The sequence below is a fragment of the Paramisgurnus dabryanus genome, chromosome 7, assembly GCF_030506205.2.
Source record: "Paramisgurnus dabryanus chromosome 7, PD_genome_1.1, whole genome shotgun sequence".
Classification (NCBI taxonomy): domain Eukaryota; kingdom Metazoa; phylum Chordata; class Actinopteri; order Cypriniformes; family Cobitidae; genus Paramisgurnus; species Paramisgurnus dabryanus.
The window spans coordinates 48,127,225-48,154,190 of NC_133343.1; the positions used below are offsets into that span (position 1 = coordinate 48,127,225).

The following is a 26,966-nucleotide window of genomic DNA, read 5'->3' on the forward strand; positions in this document are numbered from 1 at the left end:
TGCAGTAATGTATTTAAATTAGAGGTGGGCATAGATTAATTTTTTTAATCTAGATTAATCTCACTGTAATCTTGAAATTAATCTAGATTAATCTAGATTAAAATGGCTCATTTGAATTCCGCAAAAGGCATTCAGAATATGTGTGATACCCAAATAATGACTAAAAGTAAGTCTTTGAGAATGGGTTTCTCAAGATGAAAATAAATCATGTTCAATAAGATGTACTTGTGTTTACTAACTGTTTATTCAGTTTAACATGAATTTTGAACAGTAGGCCTACATACGAGGTCATGATGAACTGTTTACAGTCAGTAGCTTTGTGTCAATCAGTCAAGCTCTATTTCTCCTTTTTCCACCAGTCACTCAGGCAGACCAGCTTGTTCACATTTTCTGGTGACAAACTAGATCTCCTCTTCTGCACAATATGGCCTGCTAAAGAAAAAAGTCTCTCGCACGGGACAGTTGTGGCAGGAGTCCCCAAGTATTTACGGGCAGTGTGGGCCATCTTACCATAGACAGCAGTGTGCTCCGACCATCACTTCAGTGGACACTCATCTAGACTGGCACTGGGCTCTACCTTGTACCTCTCCACAGTACTGTCTTCTGGTGTCTCCTCATCTGATTCTGAGTCTGATCCTATCAGTAGCAGGGCGGTTTTCTTCTTGGGTGGCTCAGGGTTCTCCTCCCTGAGTGGCTGCAAAGCAGGTTCTTCTTCCTTCACCAACTCACTTAGCTTTGCCCACACTGGCTCCCTCTCTGCTCTGGGCAAGCACTTGAGGTCCTTAAATCATGGATCTAGAGCAGTCGCCACCTTTTATGAATAAAAATTATTATTGTATTGATGAAAATTTCACTTTCCAAATCCAACCTCCATATTTCTTTATGATTAATTAATCTATTCATTGACCGATCTACTGGCTTGACAATCTATAATGGTCAAACAATGCAGTTATCTTCTGGTCAGTCTGACATACCTTAAGCCATTCCAGGTTTATTTTCTCCCTCCGCTGGTTGAGGTCCTTGGTAAAGGCAGCCTTAAATCGCACAATATAGGCAGGATCATCGTCTGAGATCTTCATTGTGTGCTGGAGGTAGGACAGGGCAGGAAGAACCACAGAGCAGGATACATACTTATCCCCACCAAGGAGCTCAGTGATGTACCTAGATAGACAGACAGACAGACAGCAAACAGACAGACAGACACACACACACACACACACACACACACACACACACACACACACACACACACACACACAGCAATAAATAATTAGTGACTGATTCATTTAACTCAGATTACACATTTTTAAAGTTCTTAATCACATTAAATTTAAGGGCACGTGTATGGAAGAAAAATAATGACAAAAGTTTTTGAATTAAAATAGCCTGTTGAATTGTACTACCTGAAAAAAAGCAATGTGTTAACCATACTTGAATTTTAATGCATTGTATTTTTATGTTTTTGAAATTAAACAGCCTGTTGAATTGTACTACCTGAAAAAAATGCATTGTATTAACCGTGCTTGAATTTTAATGCATTGTATTTTTAGGTTTTGCATTTTTAAGGGCTGAAATTCAACATGCGTGTATATTTTCTGTATTAAAAATTCAAAAGTCCACATTCACCTTTTAGATTTCACTTTAAAATATTCGGTCTGTTTAAAACTACAACGTAAAATATTCAGCAGGCAATTTTCAGTCCATTTAAATTCGCGTCCAAAAATTCGCGTCTAAAAATTCAGTCGTACAGATTTCAACATTTAACATCCGGGAACTGCAGGAAAAGCAGTAGAGTACCGAGTATAATCTCATCGGCTGTTAATCGATCTGACCAGCAGGTGGTGCACGTGTTCGCCAAGACTTTGTACATGTAAGATGATTTATCCACTGCAGCAGTGATGTATGTTGGCTTTTATGTTCAGTTTTAGTAAAACAACTGTAATACACTTATACAGAGAGTGTATTGTTTGGTTATGTTATTGACAGGATACTAAACGGTTTTTAATATATAAATTAAATAGAGCCTGCTATTGGCTTCGTTTCTCAAAAGCTAAGTTGATTGTAGATTTTATTGGTGGCAATCTACCTTCTTCTTATGCCTACGAGAAACGAACACGGTTTTGTAATTCGTCACCTCATTTTATAAACCATACTCAGATTATTAAACTGTTCAATTTACAAATCGTGCGCGCGGATTAATAAACCATACGCACAATTAAACAATCTGTGCTCTCAGATTTGCAATCCGTATCCACAAATTCATAAACAATTAATAAACAGTGCACACGCTTTCGCAATGGTTTTGCAAACTGAGTCCACTAACGCAGAGGTCCCCAACCACCGGGTCGTGGACAAGTTGCCACCGGTCACAAGAACATCCTGAAAAAATGTGTATAATAGCTACGTTATAGTTTAATCAGGTGTTTTGTCCTTTACGAGCCAACTTCAAATAACATATCAATCCACTTCTATACAGGGTCGCGCTCCCTCTTTTTTTTTGTTTCTCTCTCTCTCTCTACCAGCGCATCGGCGATCACATTGCTGTCATTAGAGTTGAAGCATACAGTACTTCTAAAACACAATCGATCAAAGAATTGCAAAGGTATGACTTTATGAATAAGTGAAGACGTTCATTTGATATCGCAAATGAAACTAATTGCAGGCTTTTGAAAAACTTAAAAAATTACCCTTAAACTCTAAATTAATTATACTTAAACTCTTTTACTGCAGAAATAATATTTTAACAGATACACTTTTAATGTAAGTTTGAAAGGAACCTAAACAGTCATGTGTCAAACATCAAAAAGCATAAACGCGAGTCCCGTGCCTCCGCGCCCAACCGCAATTCTTCTGGCATCTCTCCTCCTCATCTCCTCCTTCACTGCACATTATCCTTCTGTTCTGTTACTTGAACTTGGGGCTCGAGCCAGACCAAGATTCGAGCTGCCTTCGAGAACAGCAAGCCAAGTTCGTTTACCGTTATTTATTAAGACTAAATGGGCAGGCAAACTCGTGAAAAAATTAAAGTAAAGAAACACAATCCGCCAAAATATGGTTTTACACATCTATAGAAAATATTCTATAAATAAAGCAATTATTAATGTTCCCAAAGGCATGGTTTTTTGTTCTTTACTTTGTTACACATTTCGCAAAGGAGGGTTTTCAGAACTTCTAACAGCAACTTAGCGACCCTACAACCGTCTCCCGAACAACACCCCCCCCCCCCCCCGGTTGCGAATTTTTTTAAGGTTGGGGACCCCTGCACTAACGGATTTGTAGCCCCACCCTCATTTTAGAAATTGCTTCCATGCTTTTATTCCTGCTTTCAGGAATTAATGAAGTTTATACCATGTAAAGCTTGTACTTTCCTAACTGGAAAGTTATTTACATTGACAGCTGGCCCGCCCAATCAGAAATGTAAAAAAATACTACTCTGTATAGTTAGACATGGATACTACTTCATATGGTGTATTTTATCTATTGCATTTATGTTAAAAACATTAAAATTATAAGTAAGCCTGATAACTATTTAAAAATTATTATAAAGAAGTTGAATGTTGCGTTACATTATAGTTCTATAATGAGAAAAATATTCCCGAGAACTTTTTTTGCAAGCAAGTGGAAAACGTATTTTGAATAACAACACGTTATAAATATGTGCTGCGCGCTTTCTTCTCAATAACATGAACACACAACAACTATGACAGTGGGGTAAAAAATAGAAAGAAAGCATCTGATCACAGTGATGTTGTTTGATATAGCCTACCAGCTCTCTAAATCAGCACTATAAGTCACGCCACGTTTATTGCTACACTTTATACAATATAGCCTATTGCTTTTAAGCAACAAATAGCCTATCACAACAACCTAAGCCTACTGTGTAATTGAGATATTAATTTAAGAAATGTAGGCCTATTAAAAGCAGAAAGAATAGGCTGCGGAAATATAGTGGGTTCACTATAATCCACACCACAGACGTTCTTGGTTTGCTTCTTATTTATTAAATAGAGGCAATTGTTTGATTAAACATCGATTAATATTAAGATACAATTTATACAAAACGAAATTCACTGTAAAGAAAGTCTTTCTACAAAACAAACCTATGCAGGGCTCGCAAAATCGCTACCCCGACGTCCCGGGGCTATGGCGAATTCCTGTCGGGCTACAAAAATGTATCTGCGCCCTGCCCGTCGGGCGGAGGAAAAAATATTGTAATGGGTTTGCATTCTCTCAGATTTAGTTAGGTAATTGTATTTTATGTAATTCGGTGTCATCTTGTTAGTTATTACTATCCCCACTAACCCTAACCTAACCCTATCCACCACAAGTGAAACTGTCAGGAAATGAAGTGAAAGCATAACTAAACCCATTATTCCTTTCGTGTTCACGTCTGATATGCGCGCTCCTCGGCTCCGCTCTTTACGAGTAGGCTACCCGCTTGCTCTTATGGTCATCAAAAAGTATATTAAATGTTTATTTATTTGTCATTTCGTTTAACCTCAGAGTCAAACTTTATTCTATCAATTCCCTTTTTCTTTATTTATTTAGTAAGTTAACTTAAATATGTGAAAACGAAAATATATTTTTAGTGATTTGTATGAAGAGAATATGATGTTAGAAGCTTCATTTTATAACACAAAATAGTGACTGCACACTCACTTGCAAAAATTATTTATTATAACCAACGTATCGGCAAATAGCCTTCGTCAAGGTATGTGTTCGCTCAGAGTGAAGCTTCATTTTAAGCATTTGATAGCTTAATTTATTTAAACAGTTTTAATAGGCTATTTTAAAAAGTATTAAGTTTTTTGTGTTCATTTATATTTCTTGTCACTGTGTGCAGGTTCTTTTTTTGTAGGCTATATGACAGCCCAATAATTTGTTTTACCAAAAAGGCTTAATTAATGTCATGTTGCATTACAATTTAAAGTATATCAATAATGTCAAAAATGTGAGGTGCAGTTCGGGTGTGTGTGTATGCTGTTAAATTAGTGTTCTCATCAATACGCTTGCTTACGATTCCTGAAGTTTTGACGAATTTTATAGACTTGTTATAGTTTCTTATTCAAAAGTGACACCCATAGATTCAGGTCCACCCGGACTTAATCCATGCCCACCCATATGTCACGTTCTGCATCCGCCACTGATTCAAAAGTGACACCCATAGATTCAGCCCCACCCGGACTTAATCCATGCCCACCCATATGTCACGTTTTGCATCCGCCACTGTTCTTTACTTTAATTTTTTCACGAGTTTGCCTGCCCATTTAGTCTTAATAAATAATGGTAAACGAACTTGGCTTGCTGTTCTCGAAGGCAGCTCGAATCTTGGTCTGGCTCGAGCCCCAAGTTCAAGTAACAGAACAGAAGGATATTACTGCAGTAAAAGAGTTTAAGTATAATTAATTAAGAGTTTAAGGGTAATTTTTTAAGTTTTTCAAAAGCCTGCAATTAGTTTCATTTTCGATATCAAATGAACGTCTTCATTTATTCATAAAGTCATACCTTTGCAATTCTTTGATCTATTGTGTTTTAGAAGTACTGTATGCTTGAACTCTAATGACAGCAATGTGATCGCCGAGGCGCTGGTAGAGAGAGAGAGAGAGAGAAAGAGAGAGAGAGAGTTTGGTGTAAAATATTTGATAGTGTAATAATGCCCATAGCTCTATATGGTTGTGAGGTTTGGGGTCCACAATGCCTAACAGATTACTCCAAATGGGACAAATATCCAATGGAATCCCTGCATGCTGAATTCTGTAGAAAAATTTTATTAAGAGTTCAGAGAAGAACACCTACTAATGCGTGCAGGGCTGAATTAGGCAGATATCCCCTAATTATACACATCCAAAAACGCTCCCTTAAATTCTGGTCACACTTAAACTCAAGTCCCCCGAACACACTTCAATATGAAGCCCTTAAAACCCAAGAAAAGAGACCTAAAACCAGTCCCATCTGTCAACTGGCTCTAAAACTCCAGACCAGCACTAATGAACGCAAACAAATCACAATAAACCAAATCATTAAAGAAAGTCAAACTTTATATTTGGATCATTGGGATAATGAAAGTAAAAACCAAAGTAAACTAGAATGTTATCGGGCACTTAACAGAAAATACAGTCTGTCAGATTATCTCTCTACAGTTAGAGATGTAAAGCAGAGACGAATCCTCACTAAATACAGACTCAGTGATCACAGTCTGGCAATAGAGAAAGGCCGACATAGACAAACATGGCTCCCAAAAGAAGAGCGAATCTGTGTCCATTGTGACAGTGACGAGATCGAGACAGAGACACACTTTCTCCTTTACTGTGGTAAATATAAAGAGCTTAGAGAAAAACACTTTGACAAAATCTCAAAGCTCATACCAGAGTTTCATAACTCTTCAGATTCAGATCAAATGAAGATGTTACTGGGGGAAGACAGACACCCATCAGCTGCTGCTAAATTCATTTACCAGTTACACACCATCAGAAATAATCTACAGCCCTGATCTTGTACAGTACTTTTATTTTACCTCCCATGTGCCTCCATAAATGTACACTTGTATACTTCATATGTTTATATTTCAAAGTCTACTTTATATTGTAAATATACTCTGATTCTATTTTATTTTGCAGTAGTAGCCTACTTCATCCATCACACAGCACCTTAGCTTAATTGCACCTTAATGTTTGTTAATATTGTGTTATTGTATGTTTCTCGTTTTATGTATAATGCTTTGGCAATATTGTAAGTGACACAATCATGCCAATAAAATTCTTTAAATTGAAAATTAAAATTGAGAGAGAGAGAGACAAAGAAAAAGAGGGAGCGCGACCCTGTATAGAAGTGGATTGATGTGTTATTTGAAGTTGGCTCGTAAAGGACAAAACATCTGATTAAACTATAACGTAGCTATTATACACATTTTTTCAGGATGTTCTTGCGACAGGTGGCAACTTGTCCACTACCCGGTGGTTGGGGACCTCTGCGTTAGTGGACTCAGTTTGCAATACCATTGCTAAAGCGTGTGCACTATTTATTAATTGTTTAAGAATTTGTGGATACGGATTGCAAATCTGAGAGCACAGATTGTTTAATTGTGCGTATGGTTTATTAATCCGCGTGCACGATTTGTAAATTGAACAGTTTAATAATCTGAGTATGGTTTATAAAATGAGATGACGAATTACAAAACCGTGTTCGTTTCTCGTAGGCATAAGAAGAAGGTAGATTGCCACCAATAAAATCTACAATCAACTTAGCTTTTGAGAAACGAAGCCAATAGCAGGCTCTATTTAATTTATATGGCATTTAAAAACCGTTTAGTATCCTGTCAATAACATAACCAAACAATACACTCTCTGTATGAGTGTATTACAGTTGTTTTACTAAAACTGAACATAAAAGCCAACATTCATCACTGCTACAGTGGATAAATCATCTTACATGTACAAAGTCTTGGCGAACACGTGCACCACCTGCTGGTCAGATCGATTAACAGCCGATGAGATTATACTCGGTACTCTACTGCTTTTCCTGCAGTTCCCGGATGTTAAATGTTGAAATCTGTACGACTGAATTTTTGGACTTGAATTTTTGGACTTGAATGTAAATGGACTGAAAATTGCCTGCTGAATATTTTACGTTGTATTTTTAAACAGACCGAATATTTAAAGTGAAATCTAAAAGGTGAATGTGGACTATTGAATTTTTAATACAGAAAATATACACGCATGTTGAATTTCAGCTCTTAAAAATGCAAAACCTAAAAATACATTGCATTAAAATTCAAGTATGGTTAATACAATGCATTTTTTTTCAGGTAGTACAATTCAACAGGCTATTTTAATTCAAAAACATAAAAATACTATGCATTAAAATTCAAGTATGGTTAATACAATGCATTTTTTTTTCAGGTAGTACAATTCAACAGGCTGTTTTAATTCAAAAACATAAAAATACAATGCATTAAAATTCAAGTATGGTTAATACAATGCATTTTTTTTCAGGTAGTACAATTCAACAGGCTATTTTAATTCAAAAACTTTTGTCATTATTTTTCTTCCATACACGTGTTTCTTAAATACAACCTGACATTTAAAAGAACTTGTATGCCAATTCATGAACACGCTATCTTTGTAGACCATACCTGCATGGCTCCAGCAGTTTCTCTAGGTTTGTCAACTTCTCATATTCAGCATCTGTTGGGAGGGTCATCTCGATTTGATCATCTCGAGGGTGGAATTCCACCGTGTTGGAACATCTTGCACGAGTGGCTCCTGAACTTGTCCAAGGGAGGCTTGCTGGACATTCAGCTCGTCTGTGTTGGCCGGACTATGTTTGAAATGTCCGACCACTTTACAGCACTTAGCAAGTACACCATCAAAACCACCTTCCCGAAGTGACATTACAATAGCTCTCTTTACAACATGCGCAACACAGGGAAAATGCTCGAATGGCAGTATCCTCCCTGCTGCCACCATATTAGGAGCACTGTCTGTTCCAATAGTGCTGATTTTGTCAGCTATCCCCTACTGATTAGCGACATCTAGAAACTGCCTGGCACATGCTTCTGCAAAGTGACGCTCCTCTGTTTTCATCACACCTAACGGACAAAGTAGATCAGAATAAGTTCACTGCTAGTAGTAAACAACTAGCAAGCATCAAGATGCAAACATAATGTTGTGGTAATTTGTGGTGTCGTGGTAATTAATAGGCTAAATAATTAAATTATCTAATTTAAAATTAAATAGCGTCGCCTACCTAAAGCGAAGGAGTGAAGTTCCCAGCTGGCATCGATGAGGTGTACAGTAACACCGAGGTAGTTGTCGTTGTTAACCGATGTCCAATGGTCGCCAGTCAATGCTACACACCTCGCCTCTACAATCTTTTCATCTTTTGCGGCTTTCTCTGCGGCGTGCTGGTCATGAATTCTCCTAATAATAGTTCGCCTCACAGGTAGTTTGTAAGATGGGTCACCTGTGGTCGCCTCGAGCCCATCATCTTCAACCACGCTTATGGGTCTGCAGCTGGTGGCAATCCACTGAGCGAGGAGAGTGGTTAGCTTGGCTGAAAGAGCTGCGCTTACGAGCTTGCCACGGTTGCACTTAAACATGGTAGTTTGACGACGTCGACTCTTCACCTGCGCTACATCAGTGCTTGGCCCGGCATCGTCCACATTAGCAAAGGGATGCTTTGCGTTTAGGTGGTACTTGAGACTGGAAGAACTCCTACAGTAAACTAATTCCACATTGCACAATGTGCAAACAACCTTAGTTATGTCGAAGTTTCCATTGGGAAGCTTTTTAAAAATAAATTTTCCCTGAAGCAAACCCGGCGGCTTCGTTGCTGCATCCATGTTTGCACGTCACGTTTGATGAGGCATACACACAGGTTCGAAGACTCATTCTCGCCCCCTAGAGTGCAATTCGGCTAAGTATACATCCGCGCTAAAATATCAAGGTGAAACTCATCATAGCTTGCGTAATATAGACCCAGCTCCCAACCCAATTTCGAGAATAGATTAACGGCGATACTTTTGTTATCGCGCGATAGGAGTCTCACGTTAAAGCAGCACGTTAACGCCGATAACGGCCCACCCCTAATTTAAATATACTGTAAATAACTTTAATACAGTGTTGCCTGCACTGCACGAATGTAAACATATAATGTAAATGACTTTGAACATTTGCAATGCAGTAATGTATTTAAATATAGTGTAAATAACTTTAATACAGGGTTGCCTGCACTACATGAATGTAAACATGCAAATATAAATGACTTCACACATTTGCAATGCAGTAATGTATTTAAATATAGTGTAAATAACTTTAATACAGGGTTGCCTGCACTACATGAATGTAAACATGTAAATATAAATGACTTCACACATCTGCAATGCAGTAATGTATTTAAATATAGTGTAAATAACTTTAATACAGGGTTGCCTGCACTGCATGAATGTAAACATGTAAATATAAATGACTTTGAACTAGGGCTGTCACATTTGTGAAAAAATCATTTTCGATTTTTAATATATAAGTGTTCATTGAATCGATTGCAAAATCGATTTTCCATGTCTAAAAAAGACGTTTCCATTTTCAACGCCAAATAACAGACAAATGTAAAGAGAGCGCCTGAAACGCACAAGTCAGCAATATTTCTTATTCATTGTCATTAAGTTTCGTGCAGAATAAAAAACAGCAACAGTAGTGCAACATTCTCTAAAAAAATATGCAGAGTGGACTGCTGCCATAAATGAAAAAAATTACTGCGGGCTTCAACCGGCTGCTTTTATGATTTAGGCAATTCAAAAATTATTTTAAATAATGATTCGATCCATTTCAAACAACTCTTCAAAAATGAAACTTTAAATAGACTTACTTGAAGTTGAGAACATGCTGTGCATTTTTTTATTAAACGTAACCGACACTTAGGCGGCACTAGGCAGGCATAATGAAATGCGCAAAAAGAATAGGGCCATTACAAATTATTGGTCAGGAAAACAAGTTGATCAACATTTTAGGGGTCAAGAGCAGAGCGCTTTTCATTCACTACAGTGTTTCCTCTAGGATTTTTTTTCAGCTGTGGCGGCAGGGGGCGCCCATGATGATTATAAATGTAGGCCTACATTATTTTTTTAAAATGTAGAATATAGGCTACAGTAAACTAACATGTATTTTTTTTATAATTTTCATGCTGTCATTTACTTTTCCTTATATTTATAGCATATTGCTTTTCTATGTTTTGATCTAAACTGTATTTTCTTAAAAAAAAAACGTTACATAGCTACTTACGTATAGTTCGGATATTTCATTGTAGTTTTAATGTAGTGTGCATTGCAAGTTCGTCCTCGTGTTTATGGAAGCATATGGGTAGCATAATTCAATTAAGAATGTAATATGCAATATGACAATGCAATATGTAAAATCACAATGCATTTCTGTATTTAAGTTTACATTTTCCATGCATGTATGTGCAATCCTTGGTGCAAAATAGAAATGAAAATGTAATACTTTAATTTACATTTTCCATTTTCTACAGCCCTGTTTTAAATACATATTTTAATGCTATAGAAGTTGCAAAATTGAAATGGAAATGTATTGCCCGAACTGATATAATGTGTTTCACATTGTCAAGCAAAAACTGTAGCAAAATTATCATTTAAATGTAAATTTCCCTAAATGCATTTTGTTGCCTTTTTATCATCCGCCTCGGCTATCGTGACGGTAGTTGTAACAGTTCACTCGGGTTTGTTTACACGCAGTGATGAGCAGACAACGTTGTTCCGAAGCACATTTTTTTTATTTCCAACGAAAAAGTCTCCATCGTTTTCTTATCAGGTTAACATCATCTGAACACCCGGGTGGCAGGGCAAAACTTGCAAATAAAATTGAAATAAGCATGAAAACAGCTCGTATTTTCCCTCTGTGTATCACTATCAACAACGCACATGCGAACACAGCGCTCCCCGACTACATTACCCAGAGTTCAGCACGGTCTGCACTACAAGCCCCACATTCTTAAAGAGACAATACCATTTTCCCGTAACACTACCCCCACTCTGGATGGTGATTAAATTTTAACACCACTCCAGTACCACTACATGACTGGCTTACACAAACATTGCATTTTCACAAGAACATTTTTATAACAGTTTCACAGTGCAAATAACAGGTAGAAATGCATTCAACACATTATCTTCCCCCTTTAGTCCTTATAAGTATAATTCCTTATATGAAGCATATATTCCACGAACTCCATATTGAAATTTTTCTTTTCCTTTTGAAAAACAATTAAACCCAACAAGGTGGGCAAACAGTCCATAAGGTGGGGAGTTAGCATGGTGCCTTCTGGGGGGGGGCGCAAAAACAAAGTCCCTTTTACACAGTCCATTTTAAAGTGCATTAATCCGCTGTGGGTACAGTGCTTTTAATTCCATGAGGAAGAAGCTCTGGTTCTTTAGGTGTGTATTTACCTGAAAAAAAAAGAGTCAACAACAATACAATGCATGAAAGTCACTGCAACGTATACCAAGAAAATAGTGCAAGTTTACAAATTCAGCTTATTCTCTTAGATTAGTACATAACAACTAGAACCACCCGGGTAACATAAGAACACATTCAACATTTGACAGGTTTGTTTGAACAACATTCATATGCTTCAGTCTTTTTTTTTTTTTAACAATAGAACTGTGCATTGTAAACAAAGAGTATCTTTCCTTTCTTTTCAATTATTTAGCTCAGTTAGTCCATTCACCAAGCCGCTTTGGTGGTCTCTTAATTCGTTGCGGCCTTCCCCCCGCTTGGCCGTAAACAGTCCCTGTTATAATTTGTGGCACCATGCTACCCCCACTGCACTGAACATCCTCAATCTCAGGTGTTGTTGTCGGCAGACAACAGGTTTTATCAAGAGTGAATGTTTCATCCTGGCTACTGCTGTCCAAAAGTTCCCCAGAGAAGAGACTGTTTAGGTTCAGGTCAAGACTGTTGGGATCATTTTCCAAACTGGGAGGGGAAACTTCTAGAGGCTGCCAGTATTCTGAGTCTTTGAACACCCAGCTGTTCTCCAGTGGCTGCCGGGAATGGTATGGTTTGAGCTTATCATGATGGACAACTTTCACTTTGGCTTTTGGACTTTTCTGAATCCGGTACACCAGATCGTCCAGGTGCCCCAGGACGAAGTAAGGACCCTCATATGATGGAAGAAACTTTCTGATCCTGTTCTTCACTCGTTTAGTTCCCTTTATAAGGTACCACACAGCATCACCAATCTTATATTGTGTCCTGGCAGCTGTCTTATCATACTGCTTTTTAGCACGCTCCACAGAGTGACCCAGTGCATCTCTGGCAATTTGGTGTGCCAGCTCCAGCCTTTCCTTCAGATGGGCAACATATTGAGGGGGCGTCTGACCAGAGACTTCATTTGGGGGCATTCCTGCTACAAGGTCAATGGGTTCTGTTAACTCTCGACCAAAGAGCATCATGTTTGGTGTAAACCCCGTTGCACTGTGGCGAGTAGCTCGGTAAGCCATCATGGCATAGGGAATCATGAGATCCCATTCCCAGTGACAACGTTCCGAAGTAGTAGCCAGGATCTTTTGAAGGGTGGCATTAAACCGTTCGACTTGCCCGTCAGATTGCGGGCGAAAAGGTGTCGTCCGCGTCTTTTCAATTTCCAGCAAGTTGCACATAGCTTGAAAAACCTCAGACTCAAAGTTAGACCCTTGGTCACTATGCAGTGTCATTGGTGCTCCATAGCGACACACCCATTCTGCCACTATGGTTTCGGCTACAGTGACAGCCCGGTCATCAGGAAGGGGGTAGGCTTCCACCCACTTGGTGAAATAATCCTGTACAACAAGAATGTAACGGTTAAAACGCTCCGTCTCATTCATAGGACCCATCAGATCAGCAGCGATCCTTTCCATGGGAGCCCCCACTCTTACTGTGCCCATTGGTGCTTGAGGTTTTTTTGTTGGTCGAGCTTTGGCTGCACAACTGGTGCAGGTTCGACACCAGAGCGTCACATCTTCCCGCATCTTATACCAGTAGTATCTGGTCTGTAACCTGGACAGTGTTCGTTCCACTCCAAAATGTCCGCCCACAGGTCCATCGTGCATATGGTGCATGACATTTTTATGAAAAACTCGTGGCAAAATGATTTGCGGATAGAATTCAGGGCCTTCCATGAGATAGAACCGGCGTACTAGGATATTATCTTTTAGATACAGTCGTTTCCACTGGCTCCAGTATGCTTTTGTCGCTGGTCCATAGGGCGACACCTTTTCCCAGGAGGGGCGTTCTTCTCCTTCCTCCATCCACCTTTTAATAGGTGCTAGGTCTGCATCAGTAGCCTGGGCAGAGCGCAACTCTTCAGGAGTCCACCCGAAAGACAGAGCGGCACCGACGGTACTGATGGGTTGTATTACCCCCACTGGACAAAACTGCGGGGTCGAGGATACAGGTGTATGGTCTTCAGGGCTACTGCCCAAGTTGCATTGCACGGCCTGGTGGCAGAGCGGTGGATTAACAGAATAGGGCTCTTTTAGATTGCAAGGGCAGGTTGAGCGGCAAGGCCTTCTCGACAGCACGTCTGCATTCTCGTGATGGCGCCCAGGACGATGCACCACCTTAAAGTCGTATTCTCCCAGCTTCTCTAGCCACCGTGCTAATTGCCCCTCTGGTTCTTTCATTCTCATAAGCCACTGTAGGCTGCTATGGTCTGTGCGTACGACAAAAGGTCTGCCGAGAAGGTACTGGCGAAAACGTGATGTGAACTCCACAACAGCCAAAAGCTCTCTCCTGGTGGTGCAATAATTTCTCTCTGTTGGTGTTAAACTTCGGCTACCGTATGCTAGCACCCGCTCTTCTCCATGCTGGAGTTGAGATAGCACCGCCCCAATTCCAAAGTTGCTGGCATCAGTGTCAAGAATTAAGTCACCGCTATCCATGGGGTAGCTCAACACAGGAGCAGTGGTGAGTAGCTCTTTAAGCCTGTCAAAAGCTTTTTGGTGTTCAGAGGCCCAGTGAAACCTGGCATTTTTCTTTAGGAGGTTGTGAAGGGGTTTAGCGATTGTTGCAAAGTCTTTAACAAATCGTCTGTAATATGATGCAAGACCTACAAACTGTCGAACCTCATTGACCCCTGTGGGTTGTGGCCATTCTTTAATTTTCTGTACCTTCTGTGGATCGGTGGCAATGCCCTGCTCTGAAACGATGTGTCCTAGGTAGGCTACTTGGCGGCGGAAGAGACAACACTTGGAAGGTTTGAGTTTTAAGTTAGCTTGGCGTAGCCTTTCAAAAACCTGCGCCAGCCGTTGGAGCATTTCCTTCACATCCCTTCCCAACACTATAATATCATCCAGATAGACTAAGCATGTTTCCCACTGCATTCCAGCTAGGACACGATCCATTAGGCGTTGAAACGTCGCTGGGGCGTTGCAAAGCCCAAAGGGCATGACGTTCCATTCAAATAGTCCCTTCCTGCTACAGAATGCAGCGACTCGCTTAGCCTCTGGAGTTAGCTCCACCTGCCAATAACCTGACGTTAAATCCAGGGTGCTGAACCATTTTGCTGTTGATAATGTGTCCAGCGTGTCCTGAATTCGTGGGAGTGGGTAGGCGTCTTTAATTGTGCGCTCGTTTAGAGCTCGATAGTCCACACATAGCCGATATGTTTGGTCTTTCTTTTGCACCATTACGATTGGTGAAGCCCAGCTGCTGTTGCTAGGAGAGGCTACACCAGCATCAAGATTCTGCTGAATCTGTCGGTCAGCATCTCTCTGCTTCTCAAACGCCATTCTACGAGAGGGCTGTTTTATAGGTGGACCCGGCCGGGTCTGAATGTCGTGCTGGACCACGTTTGTATGACCAAGGTCTGTTGGCCCACAGGAGAAAACATCACCATAGGCGATGAGAAGCTCCGCCAGATCGTGCTGTTCTGTCCCCTTCAGATCTGTTGTGCTCTCTGCATAAAGCGACTGTAAATGACTCGGGACAGTCGTGCGGAGAAGGCCTGCAGGCGACACTGATGAGGTGGTAGCCTGCATTACCTCTGCTGGCTGTAGAACACCAGCAACGACTCCCTTTTTTACCTTCACATTCGCAGGGCCGGGGTTATAAAGCCTGATGGGAATCTGATTATCTGACTGGGCCTCGACTACGATCCTCGCCACAAGCACCTGATGCCTTTCCATGAAGCCTTTGGTTGGACTCAGCAGCACATCGCCCCTCACGTGTTGTCTGAAATGTGCATTGCCCGGCACGATATATTCACGTCCCGCTTCCAGAACAGTTGTGCGTGTTATCCGCACTACGTGCACTTTAGGTTTATTCTTTGGAGTGAAGTAAGGTATTTGCTCGCCAAAAAGTATGATTTTCTGACGGCCAAAGTCAAGACGTGCTCTGGCTTGTTCTAGGAACGGATGTCCAAGAATGGCCTCTGTGTCCTCCATTACATCTACAACAATAAAGTTGACACTGACTGTGTGAGTTCCTATCTGTACGGGGACGTCGACTTCACCGAGAACATCAACATTCATAGAGCTTATTCCCTGCAGGGCCTGTATGGTTGATAGCTGAAGTGGTGGTCTGACATCAGCTGTAATGGTCTCGTAGCAACGGCGAGGTAATACGTTTCTCCGAGCGCCGCTATCCAAAAGAGCACATATTTCCATGTTATACAGCAGTGCATATATACACATTTCAGGGCCACTGCCTTTTACTCTGAGAACTTCAGATGTCGGTTGAGTTTCTGAATGCTGTGGTAAGGCTGGAGTTATGTGCTGCAGGTTAAGCCTAGGTGAAGGACAGTCCCGTCTCATATGGCCAATGCCCTGGCAATTGTGACAGATAATTTCTTCCCAATTAATTTTCCCTCGCTTAGAGAGTTTTTGTGGTCGGGGCTTTAACTGTGGTCTCGGGTGTTTTGGTCTCCAGTCTGTGTGTGAATGAACTGAATTTTCCTCTTCATTTTCATTTTGTTCAGGGCATTCCCAGATTGCAGCCGCTCTAGTTCTACGTTCTGTATATCTTACTGCAGACTGCATGAGTTGTGTTACACTAGCGGCTGTGCGGCGTGTGGTTTCATACCTGTGTGCAATCTCATAGGCGCGAGCCAGTGTGCGCGGATGCTCTTCCAACAGTCTCTGTACAATATCAGCATCTCCCATAGCATTAGTAAACACCTCAACACTGATAGAATCCTGCTCCTTCTCAGTACGATCTGCATAGACAATGGAGACTTTTTCATATATGTCATCTCTTAGCACATGAAGTGGCTCACCTGCTCTGCGAACCCTCTGTCTCAGCTCTATTCCAATAGCAGCAGCATGTTCTGATGATGGGCCATAAGCAGCTTCCATTTCCTCCACTATGCGAGCGTAATTCCATCGACCTGATCTGGGGTTTTTGTGAATCACAGCTCCTGCTGCACCTACTAAACAAAACCTCATCTGCACAGTCATTGTTCTATCAGACCAGTGATTAGCTCTGGCGCAATCTTCAAAGCGGTTTAGAAACTCTCTCCATGAAGTGGAGCCATCAAACTGACCTGGTCGAAGCGTGGGAATTCTCTCTTTTAATGTACTGCATTCCCCCTCACTGTCTGATGACAGATCACAGAACATCTGGTGATTTTTCTTTCTACACATTCTGGGTCTATGCTTAGGGAGACAATGTTCATCATCATTTAAATACACACCATCACTTTCAACATCATGTACATAATGCTGAGCTGCAGAGGTAGCATGTTGGCAGAGTTTGTGATACATTTTTGGTGTGTCTTGAAATGTAAGTTTATCTGTTTGCTCTTTGCTTCCAGCATGTTGGAAGTTTGAGTTTGCTGGCGTGCTCGCATAGCAAAGTGTGTCAAATCCACTATCCTGTATAACCTCATTTTCCATCACACTTTTAAAAGGGTTAGTTTCTCTTACTGTTTGTTGTGATCCAGATGGATTATAAGAATGTGAGGGCATTGTGACTGCAACTGGCTGCGTGCATGCTGTGTGTTTATAATCCTGCTTAAATGGATTTTTATTAACAGTGTTTAATGTTTGAGCATCCAGTTCATTTAGCCAGTCCACAAATGAAATCGGCGTTCGTTTCTTGTCATGCTCTGTTGACATTGTAGGACTCACGTAGCCACTCGTATTTACATGGAAGAATTTCTTCATCTTTTCACTATATGACAGAACAACTTCGTCTTGACGATCAAAAATGTCCATATAACTCACCACCTGCGAGATCCCGGACGGTGCCCCCAATGTTGCCTTTTTATCATCCGCCTCGGCTATCGTGACGGTAGTTGTAACAGTTCACTCGGGTTTGTTTACACGCAGTGATGAGCAGACAACGTTGTTCCGAAGCACATTTTTATTTCCAACGAAACAGTCTCCATCGTTTTCTTATCAGGTTAACATCATCTGAACACCCGGGTGGCAGGGCAAAACTTGCAAATAAAATTGAAATAAGCATGAAAACAGCTCGTATTTTCCCTCTGTGTATCACTATCAACAACGCACATGCGAACACAGCGCTCCCCGACTACATTACCCAGAGTTCAGCACGGTCTGCACTACAAGCCCCACATTCTTAAAGAGACAATACCATTTTCCCGTAACAATTTACATTTACGGGTGGGAAACTTGGGATTGCATTTTCATTGTCAAAAAGCGCGATGGATGTAGCAAAATTCTACACGGATTTAAAAATGCATTCCGAGCCAAAAGCATTGACATTCCAATATACTTTTTCGACACCATCAAAATGCATTATCAGAAATGGACTGGCATTTGAATAATTGCTCATTCAAACTGGGTAGCAAAATGGTGATTTAAATGTATTTAGTTTGAAATGCATTGACACTCACAGTCAAGACGTCGAAACATTACATTTCCATGAAACCCCCGCGATGGCTGTAGCAAAATTCAATGTGGATTTGAAAATGCATTTCGGCCGACCACCCCCCCGCCGGTCAATCGTCGCGTCATACAGCATCCTGTCACGTGTCGTGTATTGACTTTGAGGTGTTGGAGAAATGGTGGATGCGGCCGCAGAGCTTATTGCAGCGTTACATTCATTGGCAAATGAAGTGGAGCAAGCAGAAATAAATGGCAATGTTTCCGAAGAATATTACGAATCTACACGCGATATAACTACTACTTTATTAGAACGTCTCGGAGAGTTGTCTGCCTTATCAGATGTTGACACCAATTTGGCATCTGACCGCTTAAGAATGGCGGCGGAACGGTTATCATTAGCTCGGGTTAGGGGAGTGGGAAGACCGTCCGTGGAAATCCCTGGCGAAGCCATAGAGGGATATCTTACTTATGGTTTAACAGTTAAAGACATTGCGACCTTGTATGGTGTGAGTCGATGGACAGTGCTTCGAAGAATGAAACTGTACGAACTGAGGTAACGTTAAGCAACAATGTCATTTTTTTGAAATTTTTTTTACATTTGTACGTTACCCATATGTAAACAAAGTGTATACTTTATATATTTGCTGTAACATTAGACGGTTTACGTGCGTTGTCGCGTTATGCAGCTGTCCCAAAGTGAACATCCTTTCTGTGTTTATTTATCAGTCTGGCTAGTGCTTAAACTGATCTCTGAAACAAATACTTAGACAAAAAAGGAAAAAGTTTCGGTTTGCTAAAGACGAGGGGAGACGACGAGCATGGATCACAACTGTGCGCTAAGCAAAAATTTAAAGGGGCAGTGAATCAAAAATTGAATTTTAACTTGATATTCTGTTATGTAATAGGTCATCATACTTAAATGAACATCCTGCAAGCTCGAGAACTGAAAACGTCCTCCTTACTGAAAAATAACAGTTTTTGGCACCAAGCCCTTAAAACAGTCGATTCAGGAATGTGCTGAAATATGACGTCAGATTACAATTTAAACACCTCCCCAAACCCAAAATATAATAGGTGTGTTCGAGATCATCCGGCGCTGCGCAGACCGATCGGCGAGGTTTGCCGCTTGCAGTCGAGGGAGGAACTGAAGACGGAGCCTTCAAGCCGGACACCTGCTGCTTGCTGTAGTGACGTGTGCGCCGTGTTTCCTTGTTTTTAATCGCAAATTAAGTGAATTAGATGCTGAATTTGATAAAAACAAACCTTTTAATAAAAAGTTGCAACCAGAAACATTTTATATCGAATATTTTAATTGCTGTTCATACTGTATACCTGAAAATAACGAGAAACAAGCCTATATTATTAAAATACCAATAGAGTTTGTTATTTTCATTTTTATTTTATTACACGACACAATATAACATATTTAAGCATATTAAAGTGTTTTTTCCTGTTTTAAAACATGAATTTATAATGTTTATTAGTGGAACTAAAGGTTGGAATAAACTTGAAACGCACGTGATCGTTGTCATCAGTGAGGCGACCAATCACGTAAAGCTGTTACGTCATCACAACTCCGTGCAGCCGCTCTGGAGAAGCTGCACCGGCTGAGCTAGCCGGCTACTCTTGAAACGCTCTCGCGGTACTTAAAAACCATATGACACAGTCACGTGCCTGGAGCGTAGGGGTGGCACGGTTCACAAAACCCTCGGTTCGGTTCGTATCACGGTTCTATGGTCACGGTTCTCGGTTCAGTACGGTTCTTGTTGTTATTTTTTCTTTAAATTTTTAACACTCCAGAAATGTATTATCTTATTAATGTATTAATTATCCATAATTTAGGATACAGTATTAAAAAAAAGTTATATCATGTAATCATGCACAAACTGAATTTGACTTTAAGCACATTATTGGGACCATCCCTGAGGAAAGCCAGGTGAGATTTTGAAACAGCAAAAGGGAAGACATTGATGATTTCAACATGCTTTTCATTTATTTGGCAAAAAAGAGAATGTGTATTTCCATCTACATGAACTTTATCTGGATTTTTAGCACACAAAGATAACTTGCATTTATTAAAATGCCAACTTCAGTTTAGCTCTTAGATTTATCACTGAGAGGCTGCTTTAATACTGCAGAGCGTATGTGGACGAGAGAGAAACATAACCTTTACACTTGTAATATTTAAATCCGTCTCTTTTGTCCACTTTTGACTACTTCTGTCCTGATTACTTTGAGGGGAAATTTCTGAAATAAGATCGCGCAACTTTCACACGCTAGCAAAATGAAACTACGCGGAAATCAGCAGCTTTAATTTTATCAATGAAAGGCTAAAAATAGCGCTAAAGACGTAAAACAGTACCTCAGATTAGATAAATGGTCGGAGAGAAGGCGGTCTCCTGTAGCTGTTCCAGCACATTCAACCCATAGACTGCAGTTCAATCTATTGTTTTATTTCCGCTGTCATCATAGGTAACATGAAATAAAAATATGTTTCCACACACCAAACTTATACGACGCTGGCGCATCCTCCAACTGCGGGCAGACTTCCTTTTCTCTCCCACTTGCCATTTCTACACGTAACATAACCTGCAGTACTTATACTCCAAACCAGTCACCTCTTCTTTCGCGCGAAAGGGAAATACGCTATCTGAGGTCACATAAAGGGCATGAGACTACATTGCGCATGCCATGAACCGTTGAAACGTGCGGTACACACGCGCTCCGAACCGAGACAAGCGAACCGAACGGTTCGGATTTTTTTCATGGACCGTGCCACCCCTACTGGAGCGCCAGCTGAAGTCGGACAAAATTACTAACCGGAATGCACTGCTTCAAGTCAGCCGCCGATCGGTCTGCGCAGCGTTGCATGAAGTCGAACACACCTATTGAATACTTTTGTAGCCCCACCCACAGCTTCGCATGACAGGGCTGCACGATAAATCGCACGCGATACCACGCACATCTTGTCAGTAATGCCGGTTCCTTGATTAGTAGTAAATCGGCATCAGCTGTTTTCAGATGGAGCCACATTTACTACACAGAGCCGTAGTACCCTGACAAGCTGGGCCATATTGCAGGCCATACGTCTGCAATAATTAATGCGAAATTGCCCCGATTGTCAGGGAACTACGGCTGTGTGTAGTAAATGCCGCTTCATCTGAAAACAGCTGATGGTGATTTACTACTAATCAAGGAACCGGCATTACTGACCAGATGCGCGTGACAATCACATGCGATTTATCGTGCAGCCCTAGCGTGACACGTGTGGGCCAGGGTCAAAGCAAACCATGCAGTGTCTCAACCATCAGTGTCTTTAAAGATTGCCAAATGAAACCAATGACTTTTAAATACATTTTTCCTAAGAGACTTTTATTTTGATGCAGTGATCTGTTATAACAGGTGGCGAACATCGGTCCTGGAGAGCCGCAGCCCTGCAGTTTTTAGCTCCAACCCTGATTAAACCTCACCTGTCTGAAGGTTTCTAGTAACTCTTTAGACCTTGATTACCTGTTCAGGTGTGTTTGATTAGAGCTGGAGCTAAACTCTGCAGGACTGCGGCTCTCCAGGACCGACGTTCGCCACCCATATGTTATAAAAACGGATGATGGATAACCTTAACTCGGAGGCTCAGAACATAACATTAGGAATACGTGGTTAAAGTTTGTTTTTAAAAACTAAAAAAGACTGTGCTCACGGGAATTGAAAGAATACAATATGATTTGCTATTAACAGATGCTTAAAAACAAGAATGTTGCTTATTTGAAATCCATGTTTAATTTGTGCATTTCAGTTTATTATTTTGAGTATTTCTTTATTTTTATTAGCAAGAATTCCATGAGAAGATATACTTAAATGGTTGCTGAAAACTGAGGGGTGTTCTCACATTTGTAAGATGCGGTATAGTAATTTGATAAACTATACTAAATATTGCAGTATGCTTCAGAATTTTGTTAGAGAAAGATTCCATAACCTTACATTGTGATGTGACTTAAATAATTGAGAATCTTCACAAATGCCTGTTTATAGGGTATTTACAAGATTCTTTTCAATTGTTGTTTACCTTATCTACAGAGGTCAAGATGTGTACTCTCGTATTGACAACACAGAACTGGACAGTTTGGTCATGGAAATTCAAAGGGAGCACCCACGGTGTGGATATCGTATGATGAGGGCTTTTCTCCAAGCACGTGGACATTTGATTCAGTGTAAGTTTGACCTGTAAGACCTATGGCAGACTTAGATTGTCTATAGGTGCACTAGATCATTGTTTATCAACTCCAGTCCTTGCAACCCCATCCCAAAACTTTTTTGTTGTCTCTTTATATAAACAATGGAAACTTCAACCAAACAGTCCTCTGGCATTAAATTCTTGCGCTTATTCATGTGGGTGCGCAAAACAAACAGTGCATGACATTGCAGTATCACAAGAACGATTTGAAAGCATACCGATCTGCTGCTGAAGTAGAATAATCCTGTTTTCCTTATTTACACACCAACAAGCTGATGAGTTGAATCAGGCATTTTTATAGGGAGACGTCTAAAACATTTTTGGAGAAGGGTCAGGGGACTGCAGTTAAAAAAGGCTGCACTAGCCTTTGAATAGTTTAATTTTGATTACTATACATTAGACATTTATAGTTTGAACAAAAACATGAGTCACACAGATGTGTTTGTGTCCTTTTGAAAGTTCAATAAAGCCAATTCACTACAATCCAATACACCAGTGTTTCCCAACCAGGCGGTCAGGGCACACAGGGGGGGCCTCAGCAGATTTTCAAGGGGGCCTCATGATGATTTAAAATTGTTAAATATAAACAAGCATTAAAATTTTTGCATTGTTGTGGGCAACGAGGGGGCCTTGAAGTGAAAAAGGTTGGGAACCACTGCAATACACTATCCAGTCACAATCCATCCACTATTGTTGTAAACAACCAAATCCTTAACAGTATTAAAAAAATTCTCTGTTTAGGTTCTGAAGAACAAACAAGCCAATGGGATTTGAAAAATACATTGTAAGAAAATTGTAACAAATGTTTTTCTTAATTTATAAACTTAACTAAAGACCTTGTAGTTAGAAAAGATAATGCATGATGATGTTAAAATGTCAAAAATTGAGGAGTTCAAATGCTTGTTTTTGTAAATGAGTATTATTAATAGACTCTTTATGGATTCTGCCAAACAAACCAGTATTTCTGAATGACTTGTGGATTTAAAGCGAAAGAATTTGATTAACCTATAATACGTTCTGAGAGCTTTCGGTTAAAATCACCTAATTTTTGAAGGAGGGCTTTTGCATTTGAGCTGTTCAATTAGCGACTTCTGTTTTATTGATCTCAGTAAATCTCTTTTTTTTAAATATTGTATATTACATTAAGCAACAGAGATTTCATCCAACCCCTATTTATTCAAGGCAAATAAATGCAATCATCTCATCATCTGAAGTTTATAGGGTACGTGAATCCTTACAAAGAGTGGACCCAGAGGGAACGCAGCTTCGAGCCCTGGCAAACCGCACGCTTCATCGCAGACAGTACTCCGTTCCTGGTCCGAATTCAATGTGGCATATAGATGGAAATCATAAATTGATACGGTAATTATTTTAATCATTTGATGCAACACTTATCTACCACCTAGTTTTTTTTATTTCTTTCAAAAGATATTTGAAGTGTCATGCTGTTTCCTAAATTATATGGAACAAAATATTTAAAATGCTTAATTACACAGTGCTCTATACTACTTTATTCTGGTCAGTTACAACATTCTTGAGGTTTGTTGTGACAGGAGCTTCCAGGGTGAATACAGACAAACATGAGGTACACATTTTACAGTGGTTTTTAGGATTTACACAGCAAAAAGAGATAAAACGATATAAAGTAGAAAATATATTTAAATAATATATGGTACAGTAATAGAAATACAGAACTTGTTTTTATGAATATAAATATTAGTTTTTTGTACAGCTATATTATTTCCAGGTGATATTTACAATGTTTTTCTACATTTCAGGATGTTTTTTCAGATGCACGATTTTCTGTCTTATGTAGAAATTCACAGTCAGTGTATATTAGTTGTATATACAAAGTTATGGGAGCTTAAATTGCTCAGACTCTCACTATAGGTTGAGGGAAAACGATTCTTGTGCCTGACTGTTCTGGTGCTTGGAAGTCATTGCCTAATAGTTACAGCTTGTAACCCAAAGGTTAGAGTCTCACAACTGTCTGGTTGTGAGCCCTTCATCAACGCATGTTACCCACCGTTGCTCCCTGGCTGCTGCAGTGATAGCTGCCCTCTGCTCCATGTGTGTGTTTACAGTTTGCTCTGCTTGTTCACTATTCACTGGGATGGGTTAAATGCAGAGGTCACAATATTGGTTTTCGTTCTTGACATTCACATCACTTTTATCTTTAATGCTGGCGCCAGTTCTTATCAGAAATAAACTAATTTAGAATTATGCAAGACCCCTCTGCTTCGTGTAGGGGCCCTGATCACCCTGTCTGGGTTATTTTTTTTCAATAACTTGGTAGATATACATTTTCCATTGACCATTATGTAACCAAAACTGAGTTTAGCAAAAAGCTATCAAGAAAGTCATGGAAATTTTCTAGTCAAAAATCTAGTTCACGATTTGTGTTGTTTTCTCTTGTCTCAAATCAGCTGGCGATTCGTGATTCACGGAGGCATTGATGGTTTTAGTCGTCTTATTGTCTTTCTGAATGCTGCTACCAACAACAGTGCCACTACTGTGCTGGATGCGTTTCTTGGTGCTGTTAGGCAATATGGATTGCCTTCTCGTGTTCGCTCTGATAAAGGAGGAGAAAACGTTGAGGTGGCACAGTTCATGATACAGAATCGTGGTGAAAACCGCAATTCTCACATTACAGGAAGAAGTGTTCATAATCAACGGTAAAAAAAAATTACTTCTATGATTTAAGATAATCAAGAGACAATAAGCTCAATTGTCATTTTTACCCATAGCAAGTTTTTTTTTAGCCACATAAAGAGCATGTGTACAACCTAGCGTGGAAGACATGCAAAATTGTGTATTTTATTGTTGTTGCATTCAAATAATTAAAAAATAGTGCCGGCCAGTAAAATATGGCTGTGGTAACAGACGAGAATAATTGTAAACATATATACACATATTTTAGCAGTGTGAGAGAGAGACTGTAGCACTGGCTGTTGCATGTTGTGTAAATAAAATTAACCATTAGGCCACAGCTGCCCGCCCAAAATAAAGGAAAACATCACCATTTTTCAATATTTTACTATGTTCTTACCTCAACTTAGATTAATTAATACATCCCTATCTTTTTTCAATGCGTGCACTTTTAATCTTACCACAGTGTTTCGTGAATGTGTTATAATTTAGCCTAGCTTCATTAATTCCTATGGATCCAAACAGGGATGAATTTAGAAGCCAACAAACACCATGTTTTCCCTATATAAAGACTGTTATATGAGTAGTTACACGAGTAAGTCTGGTGGCACAAAATAAAACTTTTGTTTGGATGCTAAAATAATGAATGCGGTTTAGCTAAATCATAACACATTCATGAGGCGCTGTACAAAGATTAAAAGTGCATGCATTGAAAAAAGTTAGGTATGCATTAATACGTTGAGGTAAAAACATAGTAAAATGTTGAAAAACAGTGTTTTCCTTTAAAGTTAAAATGTAGTTAAAAGCTTACATTTCCCCTACAACTGACAGTAAAAACTCTCACAGTAATTATGATGCTCTTCAACTCCACCTTGTTAAAGTTAAAATTTAAATGAACACAGGACAGACAGGGTCTATATTAAAAAGGATATGGATTGTTTATCTATTGTTTTTTGGCTTTTTAGGATTGAACGTCTTTGGCGGGATGTGTACACACAAGTCCTTGATTTGTTCCACACACTGTTTTACCATTTTGAAGAAAATGGAATGTTGAATCCTATGAGATCCACCTTTTTGCACTACACTGGACATTTCTCCCCCAATTACAGCATCAACTGAACACTTTCAAAGATGCATGGAACTTTCACAGACTGAGAACAGAGAACAGCCGGTCTCCTTATCAACTTTGGCTGCTAAATAGACATGCTGAGGATGATCCAGAGAGTGTATGTGTCCACATTTAAACCAAATAACCTTATGGCAAATATAAAAATATTCATTGGGAAAACACTTTTCTTTTACATTTACAGTATTTATAATAAAGGACGCCATTTATATTTTATAGTTTCCCACATAATTACAGTCACAATTAGGTTCGTCAAAATGGTCTATAAATGTTTGTCTTTATATTTTTAAGGTGAATGATGACTACGGCATTGACTGGAATGGACCGCATGCCATGGAAGATGCAGACAGTGTTGTAATCCCAGATGTCCAGTTGCAACGAGATCTCACTGCAGAGGAGATTGCAAGCTTACCCAAATGGGACGTTTCCCTCAATAACTCAGTGAATGTTTACAGTTCCACAGTAGAACAACTGACAGAGATTCTTAGAGATTAGATTTTATAGTTGTTAATATACAGACTGACACCATCAACTAACATTCCTTTTATGACTTTTTATTTTCATGTCACATACAAAATGCCAGACCTACAACAGGCCTTTGGAGAAAGTTGTTCTAA

At 39.8% G+C, this 26,966-nt stretch overlaps 1 long non-coding RNA gene and 1 pseudogene across 1 annotated transcript; one reads left to right on the forward strand and one right to left on the reverse strand.

Moving 5' to 3' along the window:
* Nucleotides 1-337: 337 nt before the first annotated feature.
* LOC141282436 (E3 SUMO-protein ligase ZBED1-like) lies at nucleotides 338-9,340 on the reverse strand (annotated as a pseudogene).
* A 9,217-nt stretch (nucleotides 9,341-18,557) lies between these two features.
* LOC135735395 (uncharacterized) lies at nucleotides 18,558-26,781 on the forward strand. Its single transcript, XR_010527550.1, has 7 exons — nucleotides 18,558-18,896; nucleotides 22,418-22,551; nucleotides 23,316-23,358; nucleotides 23,789-23,936; nucleotides 25,001-25,249; nucleotides 26,189-26,449; nucleotides 26,641-26,781. It is a non-coding gene; the product is annotated as an uncharacterized lncRNA (long non-coding RNA).
* The last annotated feature ends 185 nt before the right edge of the window (nucleotides 26,782-26,966 follow it).